The sequence below is a fragment of the Triticum aestivum genome, chromosome 6B, assembly GCF_018294505.1.
Source record: "Triticum aestivum cultivar Chinese Spring chromosome 6B, IWGSC CS RefSeq v2.1, whole genome shotgun sequence".
Taxonomy (NCBI): Eukaryota; Viridiplantae; Streptophyta; class Magnoliopsida; order Poales; family Poaceae; genus Triticum; species Triticum aestivum.
The window spans coordinates 303,651,194-303,663,513 of NC_057810.1; the positions used below are offsets into that span (position 1 = coordinate 303,651,194).

A 12,320-nucleotide genomic window follows, 5' to 3' on the forward strand; every position below is an offset into this window, starting at 1 on the left:
GGAGTGCCACATGGCGCTCCCTGGTTCGTTGAGGGCGGCGGCACGGTGGAGCGGACATGTCCGGTCCGATCCGAACGTGTCCGGCGGGCGAGAGGAGCGGGGCTAGGGTTTCATCCATGAAAATGGAGGGGGAGGCACCTATTTATAGATTCTGGGAGCTAGGAGAGTCCAAATGGGGAGCGGTTTTCGGCCACGCGATCGTGATCGAACAGCCAAGAGGATGGAGGGGGTTTGAATGGGTTATTGGGCCACTTTGAAGGGGTGTTGGGTTGCGCACAAAAGAGGCTTTTTACGGTTACCCGGTTAACCGTTGGAGTATCAAACGACCTCCAAATGGCACGAAACTTGACAGGCGGTCTACCGGTGGTGTACTAAGGCCGCTTGTCAAACCTCGGTCCATTCTGAGAAGTTTAACACCCGCACACGAAAAGAGGCAAAAGGGGGCGCCGGGGGACATAGGAGTGCCGGATTGCAAAATGGACAACGGGGAAAATGCTCGGATGCATGAGATGAACGCGTATGCAAAATGGGATGCACATGATGACATGATAAAATGCAACCCGCAAGAAAATGACATGGCAATGACGGCGAATAACTAGCGGACACCTGGCGCATCGAATCCGGGGCGTTACAACACTCCTCCACTAACAAGTGATCTCGTCCCGAGATCTTAGGACCGAGACGGGGGGGGGGGAAGAGATGAGGTGAAACCAAAACTCAAGAGAAGAAGCAAAGAATCAAGATCACTCGAGAAGAAGAGAGGAACGACGAGAATGACGAGAATCGAAAGCTCACGGAATCAGATAGACTATGAAACCACTCCGGTTACAACGAGATAAGAAACGAATAAGACTGAAAGGATTTAGGCAGCACTCCGGCTGAAACATGGAGCAATAGAACACGAACTTCACCCAATGAGATGGCACTTGACGAGATGAACAATGCAATGCCTCTGGAAGAATTGAAAAAAATTGAATGAAAAGAACGGATGGAAGAATAAGAACTTCCACCACGAATGAATTCGATAGCATTCTTAGAGGAATGTTAGAACAGAGTTGTTGAGAAAATCAACAACGAAGAATAAGCTTGTTGTGGTCTTATAGATAACATCTCAAGATATAAGGTGATAACCGGCCACAAACGGAAATGGTTGGAAAGCTGAGAGAAACGAAGAAATGCAAAACTCCACTTCAAAAGAATACGGAGAATTAATTACACTTCGAGATGCGAGAAGAAAAGATACTTGAACTCCACCAACAAGAATCTTGATGAACTCTTGAAGAATGAATTAAATCATGAAGAACCACCATGAAGAACTCCGGTAACAAAAAGATTATGAGATTGAATGAAGGATGAAAGAATAAGATGAGCCTTGCTAAGATTTAGATGGAGGTTCCGACGAGATGGCCGAGGAAATTTGAACTCCGGAAAAGAAAAAGATGAGAACACTTGGAACTAGAATTTATTTATCACGAACAAACTCCAAAGAAAAGGATTACTCACTTTGATGAAATGAGAGTAAGATTTATTGTATGCTTATCCTTCATCAAATTAAATTGATGACAAGCAATGGGTTTTTCATACTACTTATTCTTCTTGAAAAGGATTGAGAAGTGACATATCGCAAACTTGAGAAGGTCTTCATTAACCACCGGTAGGATTGAAAAAAAAAACCGAACGAATTAAAATGATAATCAAGGAAAAAGAATCTGAAAGAACCACCGTTAGAATTCGGAAATGACTGATGAAAGAGAATGCATCACCGGGAAGAATTAGAAGAACAAATATGCTAGAGGGGATTTAGATGCAAAAGAACAAAGAGATCATGAGCTGATTAAAGAACACTTGAACGAAGCACCGGGATAATTGGATAACGGTAACTGAAATGTGAGGACGAAGAATTCTTCTGGAATGATGGCCTCCAATGAAAAGAAATGGGAAAACAACTCCTGACATACTCCGGATGGTGAGAAAAGAACAACTGACAAATGGAATACTTCGAGTGGATAACATGAAGCTAGAACCACGAATCTTTGAGAGAACGGACAAGATTTAGAGGAAAAACTCCTCTTCGATCTTCAAAGCTGAGAATGACGACAAGAAACACCACCGAAATTGTTGAGAAACTCCGGAATAATGAAAAAGAGGAAAGGTGGAACCAAAGATGAAAAGAATTTGAAAGCGATCTTGGAGATGGCATCTGACTCATGAAATTCATTCTTACGTCAAACCCCGAAAAGAATTGAGAATAACTCCGGGGGAATTAGAAGAGTCAGGTAAGATCCTGGGAAAAGACCTGTGGTTTAGGGCCCACTAAAAGAAAACACCGTTGGAAAGGTTTGTTGAAGAGTTAGATGAAGCACCAGAATGATTGAAGAATTTGAATGAGGTGACAACCTCGAATTAATTGGAACACAGATGAATCTCCTGAGATGTGTTCCGAACTCCGGAATGATTGAATGGTGAGAGACAAACGAGCAAGGAGAGCACTTGATCCAAGGAAAAGAATATGATCAACCCAAAAAAACTTGAATTGAGTCCACCGGAAAAGAAAGGGATGAAGAATGACGAACGAGACGAGAATCCACCGGTTGAAATGATTGAGTTAAGACTGAAGAGGCTCCGTACGAATGAAAATAGATGGTCGAAACCGACTCAGACTCCGGGAAGAAAAGGGTTGGGAGGGCAGGAAAACAAAAGCAACTTGGAAGGGAGAACTGACGAATAACTTGAAGAGAAAACACCGGTTGAAATAATTGAGGAAAAAATGCAAAGTCTTCACACGACCAGGATGGATACTTGATTACGGACTCCGGCTCCGAGAAGAAAAGGGATGGGCAGGTGGGAAAAGAAAACAACTGAGGATTGAACTTGGCAAAGAAGAAGAGGCTCGAGTCAACTTGACGAGAAATGCACCGGATGAAAAGGGATGAGAACCAACGACCGAAAAACCAACTGCGTGATCCTAAAGAAATTTGAAGGGGAAGAGGAGTAATTCAAAACACCTACGTCAAGATTTCTCACCAGAGCGACGAAGGGGCTGAGGAATAAAAAGAATTCCTACTCTCCGATATAACTAGACTCCGAAAATAGTTTTCTTCTAGACTCGACATCGGCCAAACTACACGATCAATCAAGGGGGCTCCTAAGGTCGGTCGAGGCTCTGATACCAACTTGTCACGCCCAATATGCGACCCTATCCAAAAGGAACTCGAAGGTCCCACCAAGGATAGACCCACATATTGAAACGCTTTTGCAAGGTGGATATCATTACATCAACATTACATAATAGGTAAGGATACATACAAAAGGGCATACAATGCCACACGAATACAACATCATCTTACATAAGATCACCATCCGACTACGGATGAAACACAAATAGAAACTCAAACGACATCCACCCTGCTAGCCCAGGCTGCCGACCTGGAACCTATCCCCTGATCAAAGAAGAAGCAGAAGAAGAACTCCAAAACAAGTAACATCGCTCTCGTGTCAGGATCATCGCATAACCTGTACCTGCAACTATTGTTGTAGTAATCCGTGAGCCACGAGGACTCAGCAATCCCATTACCATGGGTATCAAGACTAGCAAAGCTTAATGGGAAAGGAAGGGGTAAAGTGGGGAGGTTGCAGCAGCGACTAAGCATATATGGTGGCTAACATACGCATATAAGAGCGAGAAGAGAGCAAACGGAACGGTCGTGAAGCTAGCAATGATCAAGAGGTGATCCTGAACTCCTACTTACGTCAAACATAACCCAAAACCGTGTTCACTTCCCGGACTCCGCCGAAAAGAGACCATCACGGCTACACACACGGTTGATGCGTTTTAATTCGGATCTGGTGTCAAGTTATCTACAACTGGACATTAAAAAATTCCCATCTGCCACATAACCGCGGGCACAGCTTTTGAAAGATAATACCCTGCAGGGGTGTCCCAACTTAGCCCATGATAAGCTCTCGCGATCAACGAAGGATATACCTCCTCCCAGGAAGACTCGATCAGTCTCGGAATCCCGGTTTACAAGACATTTCGACAATGGTAAAACAAGACCAGCAAAGCCGCCCGGATGTGCCGACAAATCCCGATAGGAGCTGCACATATCTCATTCTCAGGGCACACCGGATGAGCCAGACGTCGGGTTGGCATAGACCCTGGTTGCCCAGGGGGCGCCGGACATCGCTCGGGTTGGACCAACACTCAAAGGAGCACTGGCCCGGGGGGGTAAAATAAGGATGACCCTCGGGCTCCGTAAACCCAAGGGAAAAAGGGCTAGGTGAGCCAAATGGTAAAACCAAGGTTGGGCCTTGCTGGAGGAGTTTTATTCAAAGCGAACTGTCAAGGGGGTCCCATAAATCATCCGACCGCGTCAGGAACGTAAAATCCGGGAACATAACACCGGTATGACGGAAACTAGGGTGGTAAGAGTGGAACAAAACACCAGGGATAAGGCCGAGTCTTCCACCCTTTACCAAGTATATAGATGCATTAATTAAATAAGAGATATTGTGATATCCCAACATAATCCTGTCCATCATGGAGCAATCTTCAACTTCACCTGCAACTAACAATGCTATGAGAGGGGCTGAGCAAAGCGGTAACATAGCCAAGCAACGGTTCACTAGGAAGGGTGAAAAAGGTTAGAGGCTGACATGGCAAATTGGGAGGCTTGAAGAGCAAAAGATAGGTAGCGCAACAAAGCGATAGAACGAAGCAACTAGCATAGCAATGATAGTAGTGAGATCCAGGGTAGCGGTCATCTTTCCTAAAATCCCGCAAGGAAGAAGAACGAATCCATGAAGAAGATGAAGCCACGAAGACGAACCAAGCGTAGACGAACGAATCCTCATGATCGCAACGAAATGGGAACTATCGAAAAGAAGCACACAACATGGTAAACACACCACACATAGACAAGACATGATGCACAACCATGCATGACGCATGACAAAGCTAGATGAGGCTACTCATGGCAAGAGATGATGCAAACAAGAACAACACATCAAGGCAAGTTTAAATGAGGCCGGAAACAACATATAACAAATCCGGTAAGTCCTCATATGCAAGTTTTAAAATTGGTCCAGAACTGAATAAACCTTATGTTCAAGTTGTTAAACAGCAAGTTAAGATGCACCAAGATGATCTACATGAGATTCTCGTCAAGTTACATATAAAGTTCATTTGATTCGGAGCTACGGCCTAGAAGATATGAGCAAAACAAGTTAAACCTGGCATTAATGCTAAATGCATCCAAACATCAAGCAAACACCTCAAAACAAGGATGCAACATGATAATATGAAACTTCATGCAAAATGAAGCAAGTTTCATATAGAGCACACTCAAAACGGAGGAACGGTTCAACACATACACTATATACAAGATATAACGACAATCTGTCCAAAACAGCAACTAGACATCTTGTAAGGATCAAAACAACATGATACAGCACCTCAACGTGAAAACAAACGGCATGGGCATAAAGTACAGGTAAAGCACAACAAAACATGAACACTGAGCTAGCTCCAGAAATCACTAAAACATGCTCAAGAGGACATGGCAAGATTGCAAATAATAACAGTTTCAGACTTAGCAGAAATAAAATCAGGTTGCAATGTTTAGAGTTATCAAACAACATGTTACAGAACCTTATCATGGCAAATAAGGCATGTCATGATTCTAATAATGGCATTGAACATATAAATCACTCTAGCCAACCCGCATACGTGGGGGCTTCGCCATTTGGATTCATCCAGCCCGCACGATGTGCGCTGCTGTCCGCTGACTATGTACCTTCTAACTGTGTGGTAAGCATCTCATCGTTCATTTTTTTGTACACTATGTGCTTGGGTTAGAGCAGATGACGAGTGGGCCACTCTTACACGCAGGCCTGTTTTGCAGTCACAACACGTGTTTGTGTTTGGGTGGAAAGCACGGATTGACAGCGGCGATCGTGGGCCTACGGCAAAAAAAGGGTGGACTGGAGCGCGTGCACCGCGTGAGCCAATCCTCTCCCGAAAACCTAGCGCACCAGAGCCCCACGCCCTCTTCTTCCCCTCTGCGCCGTCTTGCCTCCCCTCTCGCACCGCCGCCTTCTCTCGGCCACCCTCCTGGCACATTCTTCTGGGCCTCTTCCCCGGCGCTCGAACTGCAGCGGCGGCGGCGCCGCTCCTCCTCACGGGCATGGTCGCATCTGGAGGAGTAGGCCGTGGTCATGGCGGCGCGCGACACTAGGCTGTGGCGCTGTTCGTCGAGGCGGAGCCGCGGAGGTGAGTGGCTGCGGTGATGGCAGATGTATGAGGAGGAGGAGGCCACGGACCCATGGTCATGGCGGTGCGACGGAGTTCGTACCCGGCCGGCGCGGCACCAGGCTGCGAAGGAGAGAGTTAGAGGAAATAGGAGAGGTAGGCCCGACAACAGATGGGAGAGGGTCACCGGCCGGCGTCGGCCTGTGCCGGCGAGGTTGCTCGCCTTGTTGCGCAGGAGGGAAAGGCAACGGGACCAGCATCCGGGGCGGTGGCGGTGGCTGGCCGAGGTGGTTCTCGCCAAAGAAGCAGGTGGCAGTGCAAGGTATAGAAGAGGGCAACCGAGTGAATTGTTCTCCGTTGATCTCCTTCTTATGGTCTAATTTCGTGGTGCTAATTTTGGGGGAAAAGAGAGATAGATTTGGGAGAGTCTTCAGTTTCCCCTTTGGTTTATTATTCTGTGAACACCCTTGCTTGATTTCGGAAACCATCCGACGATAGAGACGTGATGGGGAAGTGGCAAAGACTCATGAGGACATCCAGTATGTCGACATGAATATTGAAAAATGATATGAATTTATTTGCATTTTTGCATTACAAATCTATTGGGGGACTAATTGGAATATATCATAATTGTGTCTAGATATTTAGACAAGTCTATCGCTATGCAGGCAGCACGGCGCAGCAAGCATGAGCTGCTTGAGAGTGCGGCTGGCAAGGCAGGAAAGGGAAAAAGCTTTTGTGGTGATCGGGATCAATACCTCCTTCAGTAGCAAGAAGTGACATGATTCTGTCAGGGAGACATTGATGACTCGAGGTTCGTTACTTTGCAATGCTACCTGATTATCTCCCTTATTTTGACTGTTTTGGCCTAGCTGTTGCTTTCTGCATTTCTTGTTCTTAGTTGTAACCGATGTAGAGGAATGTCTATTTAATCAACTAGGATTATGGCGTGCAGATAGCAAGGAAATTACAGAGAAATATGCAAGTATGGAATCAAGGGATCAAATAGGATCATCTATTGTCCCAGCAAATAGAATCAACTATTGTCCCATGTTGTTTGGATCATCTATCGTCCCGCACCGTCTAGCTGAAATGGCCAAATGACTTAAGAATGACATATAATCGATTTTTGCTGTTTTTATCCCTTGAAAGGTGATATGCAACATTATGAATTTGCTTTCATTTGTAGGGCTAGGTGTCCTTCCTCCTCTTGGTGACATATAAGAGGACCTGCAACATTGAGCCGGGAAGTCCTTTTTTAGGCAGTGGTCATGGAGCAACAATATATGCTGCGTGCATTGCAGGTTACTTCCCACTTTATGTTTCAGTTGTTTATATGTTCTGCTACTGAGAGGAAGTTAATTTTCCATGTGTGTAAGGTTCAAGGAATGGAAGTAGCTATATCTGAGATCTGATATTATCGTTGGCAACTTCACTGCACATTGGAAGTCATATTTCAACTGTGTTAGGGGGTGGGACACATATTTCTTGCCGATGATGTTATCATGTCTCTTGAAATTTAGCAGTTTCTTTTTTCTGCATACATTTGGGCGTGCTTATTTATTTCAGGCGAGACGTCTCCATGAATCCTGCATGTTTCCAGAGTTTGTCTATACCTTCATTTGGGGGGAATGCTATATTATCTTATTCCAACTTGACTTATCATATCAGGTTTTATTTCTGAAACTTGTAATAGGGTTATATCCGAATCTTGAAATAAATCTACTATACGGCTGACTTCTTCACTTCATGTATGTTTTGTTTAGCTACCTATGCTATAGATGGCTTTGGTACTCAAATCTTATCGCTGGTCTGCTGACATAACTAGATGACCCGTTGCGCCAAATGGCGCAAAGGCCGGCAACAAGCCAAGTATTGCAAGAGTGGTGATAGGAAAACTCAGTCATAGATCGAAATAATGAGTACTTACTGCTGGTTACTGTCTCTGTTCATGATTACTGTTTCTCCTGGAACAGTCTATGCTAAATGATAGTGCTATATCCCTTGGTTGGAAGGTGGACGCTGCCAGTTAGGGCATGCCTCTTCCTTGCTTAGCATATTTGTTGTTGCTGGTGAGTACTCGATGTTTGGAACACAGAAAGTAGTAAAAACAGATAATTATAGATAAGGGTGGCATTATGCATATTAATAATTTCATGAGGAACAACAACAAAGGTTATATAAGTAAAGTATAGGTGGTAGCTGTTCAAAAGCAGCAGAGATAGCATGGCCGAAAAACAGAGGAAGGTTTCATCCTATTACAAAGCTTGATTAGTAGTCCTTAGAATGCTAGATGATATTTAGATACGACCTTAGTTGCTGTCGATGGTTCATCTAAAGGCAATGCACGATGAGAACCAGGCGCTGCTTTGTGGTGACCTTGAAACGAAAGGCACCTTGAAAAGAACCATGAGATGCGGCCAACAAACTTCCCTACTGCAAACATCAGTTCATGCTCAGACTCTACATTACACATGAACTTTCACTATACTGTATGTAGAACTAATTCTTTGAAACATGTCATAGGACTTCATATCAACTCACAACCCAATAAAAGCCTAAATTCCAAACAACATCTCCATAAAAAGCAATAGGAAAATGTATAAAACCCCATGTAAAAGATTCTTAAAAACAGTATGAAGACAGTGGTATTACATTCAAGGAAAGCAAGACAAAATATTGATCTTGGAAGCACATTACATCAGCCTTGATATGATCTGCTGTGCCTCAGTGGCTTCGTCGATGTCTTTGGAGCAGTGCCGGCCTCGGCATCCAAGAGCGGCACATCGGCGGTGTCATGGACGGCCTCCATGCCATCCAGGGGCGATGTGGGCCGGCCAGCATGCGTGGGGGCAAAGGTCACGACCAGGATGCGGATCCATGGCGGCGGCGCCGCGGAACTCCTCTGCACACCTCCCCCTTGACGTTGTATGCCACACCACAGCGCCTCCACGTCATCGAACACACCCGCCACGTAGCACCATGTGCATCCTCATCCACGGGGATGACAGCCCCGATCCAGCGGATCGACCCGCCACAAACCTCTAGGTCGCACCGCCGACGCAGATCAACGTCGGCCGGTGACCCTCTCTCATCCACCGTCGCACCTCCTTTTCCTTCCTGCAGATCGAATCGAGTGCCGCCGCCACCATCAAAGATGAATCTGGGAGGAAGCGAGGAGAGGAGAGGTGGGGGCAGGGAGGGGATGCGCTGGAAGCCATGGGCTGAGGGGATGTAGCGGCCAATATGTCTACGTACAGCCATGAACGTGGAGAACAACCAATGGTTTACCGGCTGCCAGCAGCCAAAAACCTCGCTAAAGGAAAAGAATCGTTCGGTCCAACAAGCTCAGCGCACACGGTTGCTCTGGAATGGCGGGTAGTGTAGGCAGGTTTATATGTTCGATTTCAAATGGGTGGCAACATACGAATATATGTAGAAATATTTTAGAGTGTAGATTCACTCATTTTGCTTTGTATGTAGTCACTTGTTAAAATGTCTAGAAAGACAAATATTTGAAAATGGAGGAAGTAGTTTATACAAGAAAAATGTATATCTAGTTGGAGCACTAAAAAAAGTTGGTACTCCGTACATGCATAGGTAGTCTACGGTCGTCTGATCACTCACAAAGTTTGATGCTTGCTTGTTGACACATTAGCCCGTGAAAGTGTGAAAACGTTCGCGACTTTACAAGTTACAACAAACCACACGGACAACCGTTTTCTATGCAGCTCCCCTCACCCACTCGCCCAACCCCTACCCGTCTCTTATCCATTCCAGTGACTGAGAGTCAGAGGAGATGCGGCAGCGACACCGATCTGCTCGCGGCGGCCATGGCGGGTCTTGCGGCGTGGGACAGCTGCTTCCGGCGTCCGACGGCAGCACGCATCCCCCAAAGCCCGACCTGCTCAAGCTACGCGCAGCTCGTCCACCTTCCACTCAAAGCGACAACGGCGGCCGCGGAGGACCAGTGGCAGCCATGGCTGGTCTCGATTCGACGTGCCGCGGCAGTGCTAGGCGCGTGTAGGCTGCTCGGCATCAGCGGCCGACAGCGCGCACCTGTGCAAGGAGGTCCTCGTCGAAGAATATCAGAGCCGCCTTGTTCTTGAACTCACAGAGGAGCATGTGGTCGCCCTCTGGGTCCTTGTACTGGCGAGGTGACGAATCGGTGACCACGCTCCGGGGCGAGCGAGGCCGGGGTGCACGATGAGCCAAGTCGCTATCCTGGGCTCTGTAATTGGAAATTTCAGGCCGAGCGAGCACATCCGGTTGGTTTGCTGGCGCCTTGGCGGGAGCTGCTGTTGCTCCTCGCTGGGAACAACCACCATATCCTCAGGCGGCGGTAGCGACTCGTTCGTGTGCGCGCTGGGCCGGAGCGTCACGGGCGCCATCACGGCGACCACACCAAGCGCAAGGGCCTTGGGAACAGCCAGATGCCCCTACACTACAAGGTTTGCCTCCTCGTCCCATCTTATGTTGCTTCCTTTTATTTTCATCTGCCATCCAGTGTCCCGCAGATTGCAATTTTTTTAGCAATCCTTTTATTGTGTATGTGCTCCAGTGTTTACTCATCCCCAATCGCGAATCCTAGTAAACTTTGTTTGTTTCCATTTATACATGCCCGATGTGGAGCTTGACCGATGCATGGCAATTTTTTATAGGACAAATTGGTTAAAGGTTGCCATGTGTATCCCTGATTTCTTATACAAGTTCGCCATATTATCTAACACATGGCAAATTTCTAAAAATGTTAGTAGTTGGCCATCTCAAAATTAGAGAAATGTTCTAAATAATGTGGCAATTTTGCTTTTCTATCAGGTAGTCTGATAGTTTATCATCTGTTGCTATGAGTGACAGAGTTTTCTGTTTAATTAAATAGCTAACATTTTTTCTGATAGACTGCAATATTATCTCTGATGAGAAGCAAATTGTTTCTTGTTATCCAAAAAAGATTGCCACCATGGCTATACAGTAATACAATGAATTTATTCGTTGCTACAAAGAGAAATGTCCAACACTGTCAATTTTTGCATGTCCAGCTTTCTCAGAAGATGGCATTAGGTAGTGTTCTTTCACGGCACTACTATCTATTTCATGAGGAACCACTTGGCAGATCTGTAGGATCGCAATGTTCAGCCTGGCTTCAATCTTTGATTTTGCTATGTAACACCTTGTTCGTTGGTGAAAAAGTGCAAATTTATCCGAATTGTGCTGCTAAAACAAAGTTCTTGATATGAGCTACCTATAATCATCTAGCGCGGCTTATATAATTTTTTGACAGTAAGACTCATGGCACAGAATAGATCTAATACCTCTGTTTGGACAAGAAGCAATAGAGAATTAATTTGCTAGATTTGAAAAGCACAACCCGGTATTTTAGTGTTTGGTGAATTGATAGCATCATCACAAACACCATACAGATAGAGGTTTTTTGTCTAATTAGTCAATTAACAACATACATGAACAGATACACTGGGTGAAGTATGTGTGCATCACCCCTCTATCTAATACTCATCGCAAGCACCAAAATAAATTATCTTAGTTTTGTACAGAAATCCCAACTGATGAAGCGAGGATAAATTCCAAAAGCCAGTGTTGGCAGGAACTCCTAAACCACTAACCTGAAAAAAGCATATTCATATAGAGATGAGAGCCTGGCAGGAACTCCTAAACCACTAACCTGAAAAAAGCATATTCATATAGAGATGAGAGCCGAAAAACCCTTGGTCAAAATCAGTAGCAAAACTGTACAAGTACCTCTTTTCCAACGTAATAACACAACCATCACCTTTTGGAATTGATAAATAACGCATGCAAGATTTCACATTTGGAAAGGACCATTGGCCTAACACAGGTTGATTTTGTGCATCTTAGTCTTCCTATAATAGCTAAAAAAGGGTCAAATGTTGATCTATCGCTGCGAAAGGAACATGGTTCTTCTATGATACTCAAAAACTCAAGACCTCAGTTGTGGCTATCCACAAATAATAAGTTTTGGGCCATAAATAAATAGAATGTAGTGTTTATCATGTGAAATGGCAAGTGGAAGTTCTTTATATTGAAAGTCGGG

The 12,320-nt window shown here is 45.3% G+C and overlaps 2 long non-coding RNA genes across 9 annotated transcripts in view; one reads left to right on the forward strand and one right to left on the reverse strand.

Moving 5' to 3' along the window:
• The first annotated feature begins 5,984 nt into the window (after positions 1-5,984).
• Positions 5,985-12,320, forward strand: part of LOC123137018 (uncharacterized) — a 16,204-nt gene continuing 9,868 nt past the window's right edge. For 2 of the 7 annotated variants that reach the window (XR_006467630.1, XR_006467629.1), the window contains exons 1-3: positions 5,990-6,572; positions 6,919-7,064; positions 7,440-7,554. This is a non-coding gene — a long non-coding RNA (uncharacterized lncRNA). Of the gene's footprint in view, positions 6,573-6,918; positions 7,065-7,205; positions 7,555-10,030; positions 10,702-12,320 lie in introns of all 7 variants that reach the window. The other 5 variants (XR_006467631.1, XR_006467635.1, XR_006467632.1 and 2 more) reach the window with 5 other exon arrangements.
• The window catches only part of LOC123137019 (uncharacterized), a 5,815-nt gene continuing 5,078 nt past the window's right edge, over positions 11,584-12,320 (reverse strand). For both annotated transcript variants that reach the window (XR_006467638.1, XR_006467637.1), the window contains one exon: positions 11,584-11,871. This is a non-coding gene — a long non-coding RNA (uncharacterized lncRNA). The remainder of the gene's footprint in view (positions 11,872-12,320) is intronic.